General features: G+C 38.9%; 1 protein-coding gene across 3 annotated transcripts in view; it reads left to right on the forward strand.

The window, feature by feature from the left end:
* DOK6 (docking protein 6) overlaps positions 1-20,653 on the forward strand; it is a 439,116-nt gene that overhangs the window by 407,391 nt on the left and 11,072 nt on the right. The window lies entirely within an intron of this gene.

Here is a 20,653-nt window from a genome sequence, read left to right on the forward strand (position 1 = left end):
GAGAAGGAGCTGTGAGAGCAGAAAGAGAGTTTGCTGACTGTCTTGGTCCCTGATTAGAGTCAATTCTAGAGGCAGAATTGCTCTTTAGGAACCAGGCATTGTTGTTGGCTGAGATTCCTGAAAGAAGGGATGCCCTGCATGCTCTTTGATCACTTCTGCTCCAGGGCTGGAGTACATTTGAAAATAAAACAAGTTATCCTAGAACAGGGGTTCCCAAACTTATTTCGCGAATTGTTCAGAGTAAGCCCCTGAAACGGTGAACTGCGGCCACTGGGAGCTGCAAGCGACCATACCGGCGGATGCTCAGGTAAACAAAACATCTCGCAGCTCACCGGAGCTTACCCTGAACAAGCTGCGAACCAAGTTTGGGAACCCCTGACCTAGAATAAACCCAGACTCTTTGCCTGGTTTCTCCTCCACTGGGAAACTGATTTGCAAGAAACTAGACAGACATTGGCTAGCACTCTGGAGATGGGCAACAGTTATGTCAGAATATGACACTGATGTTGGAAGCAGGGGCAATATTATAAACTTTTGCCTCAATCAGCAAAGGCTAGTAACTTCTGTTGTAGAAGGAAATTATTTATTACTGTTTCTTCCTGAATACTGGTTGAAAGGCATTGACTATTCAGGGCACTGTTTGGATGATCTAGGAATGTTTGGCCAAATTCATCCTGGTGAACCTTCCTTGACTTCTTTAGAACACATCGACCCACAAGTGTGTGTACAACTCCAGATGAACATCAGGGATACATCAGTACATCTCCTTCAGATATACATAAGAACTGGCTAACTGACAGATCTCAAAGTAGTCATCAGTGGGTAACATCATCAAATGGGGTTGTTTCTAGTGGGATTCCACCGGGATAAGTACTAAACCCAATACTATTCAGCATTTTCATCGGTGATCTGGAGATAAATATAAAATCACAGCTGATAAAATTTACATATGACACAAAGATAGGCAGAGTGGTAACTAATGATGGGGGATCTGCATTGTGTGGTAAGCTGAACCTATTCAAAGAAAATGTGTTTTAATCCAACAAAATGGAGGACTTCATCCTGGAAACCAGTGATTCTGAAAAGGATTTGGTGTCATGAGCAACTCAGCATGTGGTACCACTGTGATGCTGTGGCTAAAAGGGTTCATGCAATCCTTTGGTTTATAGAGAAATAGGGAGATGATTTTTACCTCTATAAAGAGCTCAATCTATTTAGCTTATCAAAAAGATTAAGAGGTGACTTGATTACAGTGTAAAAGTACCTTCACTGGGAGAAAATACTGAGTCATCAAAAAGTCTTTAACTTGAGGAGATAGGTAGAACAAGAGAACCAATGGTTGAAAGCTGAAGCCAGACAAATTCAAATTAGAATTTAGGCACAAATGTTCAACAGGGAGGGTGATTAACCATTGAAACACACTCCCAATAACAGTGGTGGAGTCTTCATTTCTTGATGGCTTCCAATCCAGACTGGAGCCTTTCTGGAATGTGTGTTAGCCAAACACAAGTTGTTGGGCTTAGTACAGGGACGACTGGGTAAAATGTAATGTCCTGTGTTATACAGAAGATCAGACTATATGATCTAATGCAGTGATTTGCAACCAGGGGTTCAGGGGGACAACCAAGCAGGGCCAGCATTAGACTCACTGGTGCCCAGGGCAGAAAGCCAAAGCACCACCACCCTGAGCTGAAGCCCAGGGACGTGAGCCCCGCCACCCGGGGCTGCAGCCAAATACTGAGCAATGTAACTTTACAGGGGCCCCTGTGACATGGAGCCCCAGGCAATTGTCCTGCTTGCTACCCCCTAACACTGATCCTGGCTTTTATATGCAGAAAATCAGTTAGTGTGGCACAGGTGGGCAGTGGAGTTTTAATAGCATGTTGGGGTCGGGGGAGCTCAAGAAGAAAAAGGTTGAGAACCCCTGACCTAATGGTCCCTTCTGGCCATAAATTCTATGAATCATCCCTCTCACTTGAATTTTCATTGTCTAAATCTTCCATTCAGGAAACTCAAAGTATGTGTACATTTCACAGACATTCACTGAAGCAAATAGCGAAAGAAGAACAATAGACATACTTGAATACTTGATGTAATGTACATGTTACTCCTTTCCTCCTATCTCATTGGGTCAATTTTAGTTCTTGATTGCTTAAGTAAAACTCACTTTGGTTAGACTTAATTAGTCAGATGTTGGTGACTTTTGATCACTATTTGTTTGCAGGATGTTTATGACTGGTTCATGTGGGTCAGAAAACTGTCTCTTGAGTCTTCCCTACCACCCTGATCTCATGTTAAAATATTACGGTTTGATAGGCCAGCAAAGTCAGCATCCAGTCTGTATAATATGTCAGTGAAGTATGTCAATCAGCAGTTCAGTCTCTGTAGAAATGTGCACAGAATCTTTACAAAAAGAAAAGGAGTACTTGTGGCACCTTAGAGACTTGCACGTTTATTTGAGCATAAGTGAGCTACAGCTCACTTCATCGGATGCCGAAAGCTTATGCTCAAATAAATATGTGAGTCTCTAAGGTGCCACAAGTACTCCTTTTCTTTTTGCGGATACAGACTAACACGGCTGCTACTCTGAAAAGAATCTTTACAGTAAATATGGGTTTGATATTGCATTGTCTGTCCAAGGTGAGTCAGATTAAGTCCAAGTCTTTCAACCCTCAGATTTCAGAGTAGCAGCCGTGTTAGTCTGTATTCGCAAAAAGAAAAGGAGTACTTGTGGCACCTTAGAGACTAACAAATTTATTTGAACATAAGCTTTCATGAGCTACAGCTCACTTCATCGGATGCATTTGGTGGAAAATACAGTGGGGAGATTTATATACACACACAGAGAACATGAAACAATGGGTTTTATCATACACACTGTAAGGAGAGTGATCACTTAAGATGAGCCATCACCAGCAGCAAGGGGGGGAAAGGAGGAAAACCTTTCATGGTGACAAGCAAGGTAGGCCATTTCCAGCAGTTAACAAGAATATCAGAGGAACAGTGGGGGGTGTGGTGGTGGGGAGAAATAACATGGGGAAATAGTTTTACTTTGTGTAATGACTCATCCATTCCCAATCTCTATTCAAGCCTAAAGTTAAATGTATCCAGTTAGCAAATTAATTCCAATTCAGCAGTCTCTCGTTGGAGTCTGTTTTTGAAGTTTTTTTGTTGAAGGATAGCCACCCTCAGGTCTGTAATCGAGTGACTGGAGAGATTGAAGTGTTCTCCAACTGGTTTTTGAATGTTATAATTCTTGACGTCTGATTTGTGTCCATTTATTCTTTTACGTAGAGACTGTCCTGTTTGACCAATGTACATGGCAGAGGGGCATTGCTGGCACATGATGGCATATATCACATTGGTAGATGTTCAGTGAACGAGCCTCTGATAGTGTGGCTGATGTGATTAGGCCCTATGATGGTGTCCCCTGAATAGATATGTGGACAGAGTTGGCAACGGGCTTTGTTGCAAGGAGAGGTTCCTGGGTTAGTGGTTCTGTTGTGTGGTGTGTGCTTGCTGGAGAGTATTTGCTTCAGGTTGGAGGGCTGTCTGTAAGCAAGGACTGGCCTGTCTCCCAAGATCTGTGAGAGTGATGGGTCATCCTTCAGGATAGGTTGTAGATCCTTGATGATGCATTGGAGAAGTTTTAGTTGGGGGCTGAAGGTGATGGCTAGTGGTGTTCTGTTATTTTCTTTGTTGGGCCTGTCCTGTAGTAGGTGACTTCTGGATACTCTTCTGGCTCTGTCAATCTGTTTCTTCACTTCAGCAGGTGGGTATTGTAGTTGTAAGAATGCATGATAGAGATCTTGTAGGTGTTTGTCTTTGTCTGAGGGGTTGGAGCAAATGCGGTTATATTGTAGAGCTTGACTGTAGACAATGGAGCGTGTGGTATTATCTGGATGAAAGCTAGAGGCATGTAGGTAGGAATAGCGGTCAGTAGGTTTCCGATATAGGGTGGTGTTTATGTGACCATCGCTTATTAGCACCGTAGTGTCCAGGAAGTGGATCTCTTGTGTGGACTGGTCCAGGCTGAGGTTGATGGTGGGATGGAAATTGTTGAAATCATGGTGGAATTCCTCAAGGGCTTCTTTTCCATGGGTCCATATGATGAAGATGTCATCAATGTAGCGCAAGTAGAGTAGGGGCATTAGGGGACGAGAGCTGAGGAAGCGTTGTTCTAAGTCAGCCATAAAAATATTGGCATACTGTGGGGCCATGTGGGTACCCATCGCAGTGCCGCTGATTTGAAGGTATACATTGTCCCCAAAAGTGAAATAGTTATGGGTGAGGACAAAGTCACAAAGTTCAGCCACCAGGTTAGCCGTGACATTATCAGGGATACTGTTCCTGACGGCTTGTAGTCCATCTTTGTGTGGAATGTTGGTGTAGAGGGCTTCTACGTCCATAGTGGCCAGGAGGGTGTTTTTAGGAAGATCACCAATGGATTGTAGTTTTCTCAGGAAGTCAGTGGTGTCTCTAAAATACCTGGGAGTGCTGGTAACATAGTTATCTTAAGTGATCACTCTCCTTACAGTGTGTATGATAAAACCCATTGTTTCATGTTCTGTGTGTGTGTATATAAATCTCCCCACTGTATTTGTCACCAAATGCATCTGATGAAGTGAGCTGTAGCTCATGTAAGCTTATGCTCAAATAAATTTGTTAGTCTCTAAGGTGCCACAAGTACTCCTTTTCTTTTTGCGAACCCTCAGATTGTGATCATTTTGTTCAGTCTGCATTCCCTTAACAGCTTTGTACTGGAACAGCCCTGGCAATATGTTTATTGTAGGAAACAATAAATTCATCTGCTCATAAGTAAACAATTTAGATGATTTTGGAATGGTGGAAGGAGAATTGGTTCCTTTACTTGAAGAAATGTTGATATACTTCTGTAGTTATGTATCATCAGCTAGATATGCAAGTGATGGCTGTCTTAAAAATGTGTATAATAGTAGTAGTAGAGACTATTGAGGCATGAGTGTGCTCTTGTATCAAGGATTCCTACACATTCCTTTTTGGGGAACTTGTTGGTTTCTTAATGAATGGGGGGCGGGCATGTGTGTGTATGGGGGGCGGGCATGTGCACGAGCACAAAATGCTGGACTTCTCTTTAGACAGCTCCTCAGATGGACATATCACAAAATAAAATTCAAAGAGGGAAGGCAGTCACCATTCTTCATGATCTTATGTACAGTGGAGCTGATAAAGAGAGACCCTCAGAAAGATTAATGAATACTGGGAGACAAATTCTGCCCTTGAATGTGCTTATAGCTCCCATTAAATTGGTGGCAACCACACATGGTGCATATAAGAGCAGAATTTATCCCCATGTGTTTACATCCATGTTACATTTAAGTCAATAGATTTTTTTTCTAAAAAAAATCTATAGTTAGACACAATTTTCTATATTAATATTTTTAGTTTCTCATTGCTGCTCTTTTTTCTTGTAATATTCTCTTAGAAACTACAGAATAAAAATCCTTTCCTAGTGCTTTTGCAAACACTGATTTTTCTCTCTCTTTATTATTGACTACAAGCTGACACAGAATGCAATGGATACTTCCAAACAGCATAATTTTCTGTTCCATCAGAGTTGTTAGCACTGTCCTGGGAATGGGATTTATTAATTGATTTGCGCTCCCTGTTTATCTAGGGTTTTTTCCCCATTATTTATACCACACTTATTACTGTGGAATCTGAGCTACTTTTCTAGCTGTGCAGCAGAGATTCAAACAAATAGTGTAGTGCGATGTAATAGCAGAGGGAACAGGGTTTTTATAGCATAGGGTGATGGGTGTCTGCTCAGGACATCACTTTTCAATGAAGTATTATGACTCTGGTAGGTATTCCATTCCTTACGAGAAAAATAAATAGTACAGGTCTAAAGTGACCAATTGTCCCTGGTACAATGTAACACTCTTTGTGTTTCAGACAAGTATAATACATAGAGTTTTTAATAAAGGACCACATGAAGACGCCATCTGGATTCTAGACAGAATATTCCCATGCTCCAGATGCCCCTGCAAAGTGCAGGCAAGGAGGGAATGGCCTTACCCTGAGAGGTCTGAGCATCTTTGGCTCTCATGAGCTTAATTTGGAGATGACAATATTCAGAGGAGGTGCCACTCACTACCTTTCAATTCAAACTCCTAGGGTCCAATCTCATAAGGTGCTAAATATCCTGGCCCTAATTAATCAAAGCACCTAAGCATAAATTTAACTTTAACCACATGAGAAGCTAGACTGAAATTAGGCATGTGCTTTGCTGGACAAGGGCTAAAATGCTCAATATTTTGCATGACCAAGTCACTATTGGGCGGGGGGGAAGGAGAAATATGGGCAGTAATGAGAAAGAGATGGGGACACCATGACAAAAGATATTTTAAAGAATAAAACAGAAAGATGCAAGAGGGAGAGTAATGGGAAATGTACTTTGTTTACTTACAAAGGAAAAGAGACAGACAAGATGCAAAAGTACTGGAGTGTTGCATAGTCATAAACTTGTTTCCCATTTATAATGCTTTGTCCATTCAAAAGGCTACTATAAGCAAAATGATACCTGCCTGTACATACTTCCTGGAAAACAACTAACAACCCAAACATATACATATTGTGACTACTTTTATGAATTCTGCCGTAGTAGACTACATTTCTCTTTGTCAGTTTCTTTGTGCTTACCTCCCTCACTATGTGATATCAGTGTATATGAGTGATACAAGAACTAGCATAAAAAACAGATATAGGAACTGTACAGCAGAAGCTGAAATATGATAGGATTACATCATTGTGTTGAATGACAAGTTCATTCAGGAATTAGAATCCATGCAAATTGAACTTTATATTGCAACACATTTCTAAACTATTAATTCTGTCCAATCACATCAAAAATTCCAGTAGAATTCCATACATGTAGGAATATGTATTGTGAAGATAACTAGGTGTTACTGAAGAATCAGAATGTACACATACACACAGCCTACTGTGATACAATTTAGCACAGCCATCTATCAGGTAAAGCAGGGGTCTGCTCAAATCAGGTTGAGGTGCTCTTGCAAAGGTATTTATATAGAAAAGTGCACTCCCTGGCTGACTAGCTACTGCTGTCAATTAATTTTAAAATTAAAATTAGAAGGAAGCATTAGGATAATCTAATCAGACTTCTTACATATCACAGGCAACAGAACTTCCCAAAATAATTCCTAGAGTATATCTTTTAGAAAAACATCCAATCCTGATCTTAAAATGGTCAGTGACGGAGAATCCACGACAACCTTTGCTAACTTGTTCCAATGGTTAATAATGCTCACCGAAAAATTTACACCTTATTTCCAGTCTGAATTTGTCCAGCTTGAACTTCCAGTCATGGGATTGTGTTATTCTTTTCTCTGCTATATTGAAGAGCCAATTATTAAATATTTGTTCCCGTGCAGGTATTTATAGACTGTAATCAAGTCACCCCTTAACCTTCTCTTTGGTAAGCTGAATGGGTTGAGCTCCATGAGTCTATCACTGTGGCATGCTTTCTAATCCTTTAATCATTCTTGTGGCTCTTCTCTGAACTCTCTCCAATTTCTCAACAGCCTTCTTGAATTGTGGACACCAGAACTGGACTCAGTATTCCAAGAGTAGTTGCACCAATACAGAGTGCCAAATACAGGGGTAAAATAACCTCTCTACTCCTACTTGAGATTCCTCTGTTTATGCATTGGAGGATCACATTAGCTCTTTTGGCCACAATGTTGCATTGGATGCTCATGTTCAGCTGATTATCCACCATGACCCACAAATCTTTAGAGTCCCCGACAGAGTCCCCCATCCTATAAGTATGGCCTATGTTCTTTATTCCTAAAGGTATACATTTAGCTGTATTAAAACACATATTGGTTGCTTGAACCCAGTGTACCAAGTAATCCAGATTGCTCTGAATGACCTGTCCTCTTCTTTATTTACCACTCCCCAGTTTTTGTCATCTGCAAACTTTATCGGTGATGATTTTACGTTTTCTTTCTGATCATTGATAAAAATGTTAAATAGCATAGAGCCAAGACCAATTCCTGCAGGACCCCAGTGGAAATACACCCTCTCCATGATGATTTCCTGTTTACAGTTACATTTTGAGACCTATCCACTAACCAGGTTTTAATCCATTTAATGTGTGCCATGTTGATGTAATATCATTCTAGTTTTTTAATCAAAATATTATTCAGTACCAAGGAAAACATGTTACAGAAGTTTAAATATATTATGTCAGCACTGTTACCTTTGGCAACTTATAATTTCATCATAAAAAAGCTATTAAGTTAGACTGATGTGATCTGTTTTCTATATTTTCCATGTTGATTTGCATTAATTCCATTACCCTTCTTTAGTTCTTTATTAATTGAGTCCTGTATCAGCTTCTCTATTATCTTGCCTGGGATCGATGTCAGGCTCAGAGGCCTATAATTACCAGGGTCAACCTGTTTACCATTTTTAAAAATTGGCACACATTAGCTTTCTTCCAGTCTTCTGGAACTTTCCCAGTGTTCCAAGGCTTATTGACAATCATCAAGCATCTAGTGAGCTGCACAGCCAGCTCTTTTAAGATTCTTGGATGCAGGTTATCTGGACCTGCTGATTTTAAAATGTCAGACATTAACATTATTCAATTTAACGTCCTCCAGAGATACCAGTGGAATGGAAAGAGTACTATCACCGTATGATGAGACTATATCATCTGATTCCCCCCAAATATAGAACAGAGACATTTATTGCACACCTCTGCCTTTTCCGCATCATTATAGACATTTCTACTCTTTCCATCTAATAATGGACCAAATACCATGATCAGGATGCTTTTTGTTCCTATTATATTTTTTTAAATTCCTTATTGTTCTTAGCTCTGCTAGCCATAGATTTGTCTGTGTGTCCCTTGGATTTCCATATCAGTTTTCTAAAATTGTTAACATCTCATTTATATTAATGACTATGAACTTCCCCTTTCTTCCATATATATGTATATATATATATATATATATATATATATATTATAATTCTGATATGGAATTCCCCCATGTTCATTGCAACACTTTTTGAGTTAGGAAATTGTCATTTATTATGTTTAGAAATTCCAAGGATGTTTTACTACTGGGAGCATGAGATCTCCAAGTATGTGTCATTCAAATGGAAGTTCCCCTAGGATCACACAGCTTTGTTTCCTACACATTGTAGATAGATGAATAAGGAAATGGTCATCCTGTTCCCTAGTGTAATTTGGTGGTCTAAAGCACACACCAGCTAGTACCCCCTACTTGGGCTTTATCTGATAGTACATTGATCCATAAGCATTCAAGATCATTTGCCAGCCTGATTCTAGGAGAGCCAAAATTTTCCCATAAAACCATATACCACAAGAACTGATGCGACAATCTTCCCTTCACTAAAATAAGTTGTGACCAGAGCCTAAGCATCAAAATTTCCACTGGCTTCTATGCAGTTGGGACAAAACTTGGTCCTAAAGCAGGTGTATACTTGGAAAGTGCAGTTGTAGGGTAGACACCAAATGCCACTTCCAAGCTGAGGTGGGAGCAATAGGGAGCAACTTCCGCTGCTGTTGTGCAGTCAGGGAGGCCTAGAGAGCTTGAGAGAACCAGATAGTTTCAGAGACTGCTTTCTGTTTTATAGGCCTCACAGTAATGTGTGCCAACATACAGCCTTGTCTACGCTACTTATCAGTCAGAGATAATGTATGTAGAGTGGGGAAGGCCTAAGTGTTGTGTAACTCCACTGTCCCCAGCTTCCCCGCTATCAAAAGTGTATAAATTATGTTGCTTGGTAGTCAATTTTTTAAATCAAATCCATATTTCAGTTTTATGAAAACGTGATGAAATCATATTCTCTCCAAGTGGCTAAACCAAATTTTCTCCCTGGCCTCAGACTTTGTATGGCGAGTTTTATCTTGGAATAGTTTTTTACAATAAGTTATCAATCCTGTAAATAGAGTATTTATTATGGAAACACTGTCAGGCCAGGAAATATCAGCAATACTATAATAGATAAAAAGCTTTAACATCTCTGAGCAATCAGCTTTATTAACTTTCTATTTTCAAGAGATGCTCTACTTTCCATCTTTATATCTAGCTTTATATTTTCAAAAAAAGTCTCTTTTTTCCTCTATTCTTTTTTAAGGCCTTCTAATATTAAACACTCCACTATGTCACTTTACTATCTGTAATGTCAGTGCATTGCATACAGGCCATTATCACATACAAAGTGTTTTCAGGGATAGCAATTCCAAAGGACATATGTCAAAGTGATTTAAAATTCAGTAAATATTTACCAGTAGACTATTATATAGCCTCAAAACCGTGGTGGAATTTGTTTGTTACCTCTACTCTGTAATTCTGTTAAAGAGTACTTCGGAGTGAAATCATGATAAGAAATCAGCATATATACTTTTTTAAAAAAAATAATATGGCAATTGATGCTATCCTTTGAATTGCATATTTGGTTAACAATTGAAAATTATTATGTATTACATTTTGAGAGACGTGAAAATGTCTGGTAAGAGATAACAGACCAGTAAATCAAGAAACTAGCACTGTTGATATAAGATACCTGTGTGAAAGTACTTTGGTAGAGGTAATTTTCAAGGATCTAAAAGAAAATGGTCTTATAAATCTATTTAGGTGTGAAATCAACAATAAATTGATTAATAAAATGATTTCTTGCTAAATTCAAGTAGCTAATGCAGTGCAGTCACCATCTTCTTTTGCTTTTGTTTCTTGTTTTATTACTCTTATATCCTTACCCATTTTCCAGGTCATTCCAATAGTAATTGGAATTTTTTAATATTAATTTAATATTTTAATGGTTCTCTTTCCTTACTATTGATTTGTTATATGCCTATTTTATTTTTGCCAGAGTTTGCTTTGTGATCAGACCAAATAGGTAATATTTGTCATTCCAGTCTAATTCAAACATCTTTTTCAAAGAAAATAGAACAATGTTGTCTTTGGGTGACTTCCTCAGCCATTTTCCTATTTCTTTCTCTAATATACCAATTCTCAACTCTATTAGTGGAGCTTTGTGAAGCTTTTGTTAAAACAAAACAAAAATCCTGCAACCACATGAAGCTCTGCTCGTTTTGAGCTTGAACAAGACAATGAAACTATCTGGCTTCTCTGCAAAACTATTTTGGCCATTAACCTTTGGTATAACCTACAGGCAAAGTTATTTTGCTGCATTTTGGATAGCAAGGAACAAATAATTAAAACCAAAGTTTTGCTGTTTCATTTATAAACCTTCTTCCACTTATCACATAATAATGGGTTGTCTGGGTCCCTGATTGTCTCAGCCAATGTGATTGGGAGACCATATATGCCCCTTTTTAGGTCTTGAACTCTTGACTCCTGAGCACTGTCAACACCTTTTGTGAAGATAGTCACCACTTCACAAGATCAGGCTCATACTCTGAAGTGACTCAATCCTCTTCGCACTTAATTTTTCAACAGGACAAAAGTTGAAATTTTTTGTGCAACCACGATGTTGAAAACGTTCTGTTTCAATATTTTCAATCAAAACTAAACATTTTCACATTGCCCAAACCAACTGTTTTGTGTCAGTTGATTGAAATAACCGGAAACGCATCACTTTAAGTCAGTTGAATATGTGACTCCCATGACCCCATTCAGAGGTTAGAGGGAAAACTGCATTGTATTAGGGGAGATATAGTCCTCTGGGGAGCCTAGACCATAGGAGAGAATGGGGGCCCAAACCTCTCATAAGGCAATGTACTGGGAGGGAATGTAGCTTTGTTGAACTGCTTCAAAACAAAATGTTTAGGGTCAGTTCAAAAGACAAAATATTGTGATTTAGGTTGAATTGACCAAAATAAAATAGATTTACATTTAGATTTTCCCAATGGGAAATTTTGAGCAAAATCAAAATTTACTTATATGGATGCAAGATTGGACCCACTCCACCCCCCATGAGTGTGTGTGTGTGTGTGTGTGTGTGTGTGTGTGTATTATGGGTTTTCACATACAAAGATTTCCATTCTACTCTCACTAACACCAATATAAATGAGATTCCTTTCAAGTAAATGGGGAGAGCTGATGACAAAGCCATTAACCCTTAAAATAAACAATAATGGTCCAATCCTGTAAGGTGGAGAATGCTTTCCACTCCCATTGAAACAAATAGACATTTATGATGCTCAGTACCTCACAGAAGGCCCATTCTTATGCCCATTGAATTCAGTAAAGACTTACATTGACTTCATTTTTGATCAATCCCAGAGTTGGGCTTTTAAAGAACACATGAAAGAATACATGAATATAAACATACTCACAGCAAAATAATGGGTTTACTTTGTAGTAGTTTACCCTAGTATGAAACTTTGCTTTAGTTTTCCTATTTAATGATGGACAGAAAAGATAAAAGTGGTTTCTCATTAACTGGTTAATAAGAGATATTGTTTGTTCAATATTGAATTGTAGGTAGAATTTTATTAACCAATAGAAGCAAAGTAGAGTAACCACAATTCTTTATTTTCTGCTTTAAATGAAATTTAACAATACAATAAAAGACATTTATGGTGACTTGAAGTTGCTGTTAGTGTATTTGATAATCCATCTTCTGTACCCAGATTAAAAAAAGAGGATTCTTTATTTCTGCTCAACAAAAGGATTAAAGCTTCCCTCTAAAATCAGCAGCAATAACAATTTAGTGTTTCATTCTTCCCAGTGGAAATTAGGACCATGGCTACCGTGCCTTTCTGTTTTTGTCATAATTCTTTACAATGATGCTGCCAAAAATATACAGCTTGAAGCATCTCTGGAGACACACTCCCTATCAAAACAACAACATTACCACAACCAGTGGGCCTTACCTGAAATAAATAGAAGGCGCTTTCACTGATGATGGAAATGTCTTTAGAGGATATAAATCTAGATAAAAAGCTGTTACCAGTTTTATGAACTTTTCTGGCCAAAAGACCATTTCTAGAGCCTAATGAGTGAAGATACGTGTGGAAACAAAATGCAACAGCTGCCTCCTCCCCACACATATACAGACATGCTCTCACATACCTTTATTCTGCAAGCATCCATTAACTTACTGCTTTTTCCAACTTCCCTGCAACACTCTGCACACAAATTTCCTAATGGCTGCCATGGTGCCATTGCTTTCTTAACTGCTCCATTTATTAAAAGTATAACAACTTGACAATGAATTTCTCATGAAAAGTAGACTTTGTTTTACTTTGCTTTGCTTGATCCACTTTTCAGGCTCTGTGTGCGCACAAGTTGCTGTATACAACTTAGTTTTCAACACCCATATTTTTCTATAGCATGTAACCACCATAGAGCTGTATTCCTGACTTTTGAGCACTGCTGTATAAAATAAAAATAATTAACTGACTTTAATGCCTGATATTTTGTGCTCGTCAGCACTTGTGCTTGCAAATGTTACAATTTTCATTTGCATCACAAAGCACATAGTTTGGTAGTTAGACATCTCCAGCTATTTTTATTACATTAAAAAACCGCATTAAAAGCACATTATTAAAATTGCAAAATCAAGCACTCCAAAATGAGGAAATACCAAATTTAAGGTTGTCTGGGAACCTTAATTTGAACCTCTTGTGCATAAGCATGATGACAGTGTGACTAAGTGGGACTGTTCTTAATGTTTCCTCTGAATATTATAGGGGTGCCCCAGTTTCCCCTATGCATTTCTTAAGTCTCTAGGTGGTGGGATAAGGGGGTGTAATTGTTGGAGAGCAAAGGGCCAGTGTACGTAAATGGCCAACACTCTGTCTCCTGGCAACTGATGGCCTGGACCCTCCCCCTCCCCCCGGCAAGGTGAGAGCTAAAGGGTTGGAGAACAAAGGAATCAGGTGACCTCCTGGCCCAGGAAAGGGACAAAGCCCAGAAGAGGAGGGGCTGGAGGATGAGCCAGGTTGGGGCCGGCTGGGGACGTAGAGTTGTCTGGCTCCCTGCTCCCCAAAAAGGAACCAGGTGCAGGGGGTCCTGTTCTTTGTACCTACAAGCTCTGTTTTTGACCATGTTCCTGTCATCTAATAAACCTTCTGTTTTACTGGCTGGCTAAGAGTCACGTCTGACTGCGAAGTTGGGCTGCAGAACCCTCTGGCTTCCCCAGAGCCCCACCTGGGCGGACTCACTGTGGGAAGCGCACAGAGGGGAAGAGGATGTTGAATGCTCCAAGATCAGACCCAGGAAGGTGGAAGCTATGTGAGCTGCTTGCCCTGAAGACAGGCTGATCACAGAGAGGGAACTTCCCCAGAGTCCTGACTGGCTTCATAGGGAGCAGTTCCAGAGCAATGCCCAGGGACTCCATGACAGATAGTCATTAATGACATGAGCACATACTATTTGTTCCATAGGATCCCTGCCTTTGTGGGTGGGTGTGTTCATTCAGTACAGCAGAACCTCAGAGTTATGAGCACCTCAGGAATGGAGGTTGTTCGTACCTCTGAAATGTTCATAACTCTCAAAAAAATGTTATGATTGTTCTTTCACATGTTTACAACTGAACATTGACTTAATACAACTTTAAACTTTACTATGTAGAAGAAAAATGCTGCTTTTAACCATCTTAGTTTAAATGAAACAAGCACAGAAACCAACTTGTGCACACTCAGAGCCTTGTCAAATTTTTTTTTTAATCTGTCCCTTTATTTTTTAATATAGTTTACATTTAACACAGTACTGTATTGTATTTGCCTTTGGTGGGGAGGGAAGAGGGGGTCTTTGCTGATGATTGATTACATACTTCCAGGTCCAAATGAGGTGTGTGGTTCACCGGTCAGTTTGTAACTCTAGTATTCGTAACTCTGAGGTTTTTACAGTATTTTGTTTTCTCTTCATTGCTCAATGTAAGGTCTTTATTTACTGCACACTATTTAAACCCTGCTCTAAAGACAGAATTATAAATTTTCTCATACTTATGCTTATACTAAAGTGCTGAGTGATTCACAAACATTAATTTTTTTTTTCATAACACCATGCTTATTAGATGAGCAGGTGGAATTATCCCCATTTCACACCTTGGGAACTGTCAGATGACCTTAATAGTTGGCAGTGCTACCCACCCCATTTGTAATTATCTTTTATTATTTGTATTATGGCAGCACTTAAGAGGCCCTGATCATGATTGGGTCACTATTTTGTTTGGTGCTTTCCCACTACGCAAGCAGGTCTAGTCCCTGCCCACAACAGCACAATATGTTAAAGGGGCTGCACCCCACATGTTAGTTTTGTGCCCCTAGTCAATTTTTAAATATTTAAAAATGGAATGGGAAGCAAGGAACATTGAAGGGAGCTATTGAGGGGGCATAGAGTAGATGATCCAAGGAACCAAAGGGCAAGAAGGAAACTGCAGGGGCTGAGGGACCTGGAGGGAGGTAAGGAAGGAATCACAGGCAGGCATGTGTGGATTGGACCTCTAGAGAAGGGACTTTTTTAGGCATCATAGAGTGTGGAGCTGGAGTACAGGGGTTAAGCAGGAACATAGATGTGAGCAAATTCAGGAAAACTGAGCAGGAAGATAGGGCTACCTTTTATCACTTTTTAAAAAAATAAAACCCAAGGAAATTCATAAACAAAAATGCATTTGCTTAGAGCTGAAGTCACTCAAGTGTATGTCCTATCAACACAGCCAGTAAAAATCTAGGAAATTATTGCTTAAAGGAGGCAGGCCTATACATTAAGATGTGTATATATTTTGAAATCTCTTGCATTTTCCATTTAAACTCAGACCACTTTATACACTTCTAACCTCCTTGGAGAAGCTGTGATTATTTATCTACCTACCCATCTGCCCTATCATTAGTTGTTGCTGTTTTGTTTTTTATCTCTAAAGTAGCATAATATGTAAGAACCATGCCACAAAAAGTGTTATGCTGCAGTAAACTGCTTCTGCCCCCAACCTAATTAAGATTAGGAGGAATCTAATTTTGTCCCAATTTGCCAACTGACACGTGTTATCTTTATGAATTGTGTATACTTATTTGGTTTGACTAAAGCTTCATTGCATCCTGTGATAGTGAGAGGAATAAAAAAAGACAAGAAGTTATGTAACACAATTTCCTGTCCTAAAACAGAAAAGAATTAGACTTTTCATAAATCCGTCACAGACCAACTCACATAGTGTGGAGGGGTCCTACCAGTGTATGGTAATGGAACTTTTTACCACAGCCATGGAAGTGTGTGTGTCTGTCTTGTGCACATTGTGAAATGTACAGGAAAAAAGCCCCAGTAGCTCAGAGCTGCTGAAATATGCAGGAGACAGTTTACCGATATAGGCTCTCAACTTGCCAGGTCCCAGATGTGGGATTTATAGTGTGTGACAGTTACTCAGAAAGTGGGACATTCATAATGGAAGCTTAAAACACTGTGGAATTAATGTATTTACTGCAAATAACTCTGCCTATATATTCAGTTTCAAATGTAGTTTCATTGAATTTGAAATGTTTAGGAGCAAAGTATGGATTTTGACAAAAAATGTAACAGGAAAATGTCTAATTGTTTCATTTGGAAAATGTTGAAACGTGATTCATTTCATTTTGACCTTTATGTTATATTAATATTATGTATATGTAATATAGTAATATAATATAAAGTCAAAATGAAACAGTTCAGTGGTCTAGAAGCTAAAAGATTCAATGATCTTGAATTAATTTTTGTGGATTTTTGTTACATGGGAAATTTCAAAATGTTTTTTCATTGAGATTCAGAATGAAAACAAAATAGAAATGTTGGAATTTCTCATGGAATGGTAATTCAGATCACCTGGTAGCTCCAGTTCTGAGTTATGATACGTATTTGTTTTCATGCTTACTGAAATGCTTCTTGCTTACAATGTCACCTGAAAGTGAGAATAGGCATTCTCATGGCTCTATTTTAGCCGGTGTCACAAGTTATTTATGTGCCAAATGTGCTAAAGATTCATATGTCCTTTCATGCTTCAACCAGAGGACATGCGTCCATGCTGATGATGGGTTCTGCCAAATAACAATCAAAGCAGTGTGGACCAACGTGTGTTCATTTTCATCATCTGAGTCAGATGCCACCAGCAGAAGGTTGATTTACTTTTTTGGTGATTTGGGTTCTGTAGTTTCCGCATCAGAGTGTTGCTCTTTAAAGACTTATGAAAGAATGCTCCACATCTCATCCCTCTTAGATTTTGGAAGGTACTTCAGATTCTTAAACCTTGAGTCAAGTTCTGTAGCTATCTTAGAAATCTCACATTGGTATCTTCTTTGCGTTTTGTCAAATCTGTAACGAATGTGTTCTTAAAATGAACAGCATGTGCTGGGTCATCATCCGAGACTGCTATAACATATAACGTATGGCAGAACATGGGTAAAACAGAGCAGGGGGTCATACAATTCTCCCCCAAGGAGTTTAGTCACAAACTTAATTAATGCATTATTTTTTTAAAAAGCATCATCAGCATGGAAGCATGTCCTCTGGAATGGTGGCTGAAGCATGAAGGGGTATAAAAATGTTTAGCATAAGTGTCACGTAAATACCTTGCAATGCCCGCTACAACAGTGCCATGCAAATGCCTGTTCTCACCTTTGGTGACATTGTAAATAAGAAGAGGCAGCCTTATCTCCTGTAAATGTAAACAAACTCATTTATCTGAGTGATTGGCTGAACAAGAAATAGGGTTGAGTGGACTTGCAGGCTCTGAAGTTTTACATGTTTTGTTTTTGAGTGCAATTATATAACAAAAAAAATCTACATTTGTAAGTTGCATGTTTCACAACAAAGATTGGGCTACAGTACTTGTATGAGGTGAATTGAAAAATACTATTTCTTTTGTTTATCATTTTTGCAGTGTGAATATTTGTTATAAAAATAATATACACTTTGATTTCAATTAAAACACAGAATACAATATATATGAAAATGTAGAAAAACATCCAAAATATTTAATAAATGTCAATAGGTATTCTATTGTTTAAACTGTGATTAATTTTTTTAAGTGATTCATTTTTTTGAATTAATCACATGAGTTAACTGTGATTAATTAACAACTCTAATTTATACATAAGCCGACTTTTCTGTATCATTTATTGCACTTTTGGTGGCGTTTTTTCTTTGTTGGTTTAACATTACCACAATTTAGTTTGGGATTGTTGCTGTCTAGGATTCTATTGCTCTATGAAACAGCCACTGGGCCCTAGTTCTGTCTCTTGAATTCTTTGGGCATGAATTTCCCCCTACCATTCAGCACCTGGCAGTGGTAAAAGAACCACATCTGCAAAAACAATCACCCACCTGGATAGCCCTTCACTGAGTCAAGTGTCTGGAGGTGATCAGTTGGGAAGATAGATGCACTATGTGCATTGTTCTCCTATCTTACCCCACCTCACACCAGCTTGGTGGGGAATCCACTGAAAAGTTAATGTATCTTCAGTCTGTATTCATGTTTCAGTGAAGCCCCGTGCACTGTAGTCCTCTCTCCCCCCTGGAAGAGGGGCCTAACAAAAGGTGAACAGAGGAGGCTTTGGTAACATGGCTGCAAGAATCCGGGAGAGTAGATTCCAAAGCCTATCCAGAAGCATAGGTCCTCCATGAGGGAAACCTTTTCCTCCTGTGGATTTCCCTATGTGATGCAAAGTGCAGAATGTGGCCCAAAAGATTAGTATTTACAGACTATTTTTGTCTAAATCTAAATTCTCTGTCCAGTCCAAGTGACAGGACTGAGCACTGGAGAATTCTATGAGGGGTAGAGGGAGAAGGAGCCTTTTCCTCTAGATCCCTCCACAGCCTTAACTCCATCTTAAAAGCTGGAATAGACTTCATTTGGCCTTAGTGTGCTCCACAGGAAAGACCAGAAAATCTCTGTAAGGTAGCTCTTCCCCATCCCTCCTTCTGTTCATCCTTGAGCATCAGGAACATGGCCAAGTCTGGAATATGCAATTAATAAGTTTTGGAAGGGGGAAAAGAGGGCTTGTGGTACTTATAGAGGAGTGGAATCACATTATTTCCACTGCAAGAGGGAATGGTAGAGGGAAATTCATGCACATGGCAGAAGGAGTGTGCAAGATTTGTCACTTAACACATACTATTAAGTTTTTCAAATGGCAGTTAAATATAATTTTTAAAAGTGCTTAAAATCATTTATCAGACTTAAATCATCTCTCACACAAATTTACTCCCTCCATATCATGCTTCCATGAAATTTGCCTCACTAAAGAACAATAGTTTTTATTGTCTACAAATGTATGGACTGCCACAAGCGGTTTTGTTAATTCTACAAAAGTGAATTAATGCTTCAGAATTAGTCACCAGCCTGTTCATAGATTTCCACTGAGACAGGAGATTCTGGTGAGGAAACACCCAAATGGATTTGAAATATCCATGTGAATCCCACAGAGTGAGCAGATGGGAGAAAACTGGCTTCAGCCCTTCGGAAAGAGTGAGTTATCTGTGAAAAAAAGAGACCAGTTTCTGCCAACTCCTGGTGAGCTCCAGGACTGTTCTTTTGCTTTTGCATGGTTTATACCAGAGACCAAAACACATGAACAAAGGTACAATATGACCATTAAAGGGAATGCAAACAGGGAGCTAGTACTGGTTTTAGGTACATGCTCACTGGTGTCATACGTTTCAAAATACGCAGTAGAATACTGCTAAGATAATCTTTCCCGTTTTGATTAATGTTTTTGTGTACCATCTAGTCTTTTTCTAAGAGCCTACCATTGTACATAGCAAAATGCATTTCAAAGAATAGAAAAGACCAGTGACATGGATGGATAGATGAATTAGATTAGATAATTAGCTTTGTTCTCTGCCTGTGTTGCTCACAAACATAATACTTTACTGGTGAAGTTCTGAAGACCCAATAAAATTTCTATATTAAGAATCCAGTAGGAATCATTAACTACTATATTATTCCAGCTTTCAGGTAAGTACAGAACGAGTCTTTACATCTTCAGAAAGGACACTGGAAGCTTTGAAAAAATGTAAGAGCATGTGACTGGACCAGAGATAGGTTTGAGTTAAGTTAAAAAAGAACGGATCATTATGATGCAAACCCCAGATAACTATAAAGCTCTGCAAGGCCCCAATTGAATCTCTTGTATGAGTAAAGCTTTTCATAATTGACTCTTTACTATCCAAGTCCGCTTGTGCTTTTTCAATAGTTTTACCTTGTTGTTCAGACATCACTGCTAGTTTAATGCAAAGGCTCCTTGAAGCAGAAAGACATTTAGACTTGGCATCTCAGTCAGGATTTTGATAGCTAATGTTAATTTAACCCAGTGAGGAAAGCTATACAGACAGAATGCAGTCTGCTGTGCATGCTATAAAAGGGATTTTGTGATCATTAAGTTGCCACTGGGAAAGCAGTCTGTGGTTTTATTGTCTTTAATGTTGCTGGGTTGATTAGTCGTTTTGTTTGTTTCCTCTCTCTCGATATTGTTGCTCATTTCCTTGCCTTTTGGTGACCTGTAATTTTGCATGAAGCAATAGACTTATAGCAGTGGCCATAGCCAGACTTTTCCAAGGACAGCCATTATGGCAAAGTTTTGCAATGTGTCTCATTCCTGATCAGCTGCATATTTGCTATTCCTGCTCTACTAGTTCAGGTTTAAATCATTCTAGAAAACTGCTAGTTATCTTGAAATTCTTCA

The sequence above is a fragment of the Dermochelys coriacea genome, chromosome 2 (genome assembly GCF_009764565.3).
Source record: "Dermochelys coriacea isolate rDerCor1 chromosome 2, rDerCor1.pri.v4, whole genome shotgun sequence".
Lineage (NCBI taxonomy): Eukaryota > Metazoa > Chordata > Testudines > Dermochelyidae > Dermochelys > Dermochelys coriacea.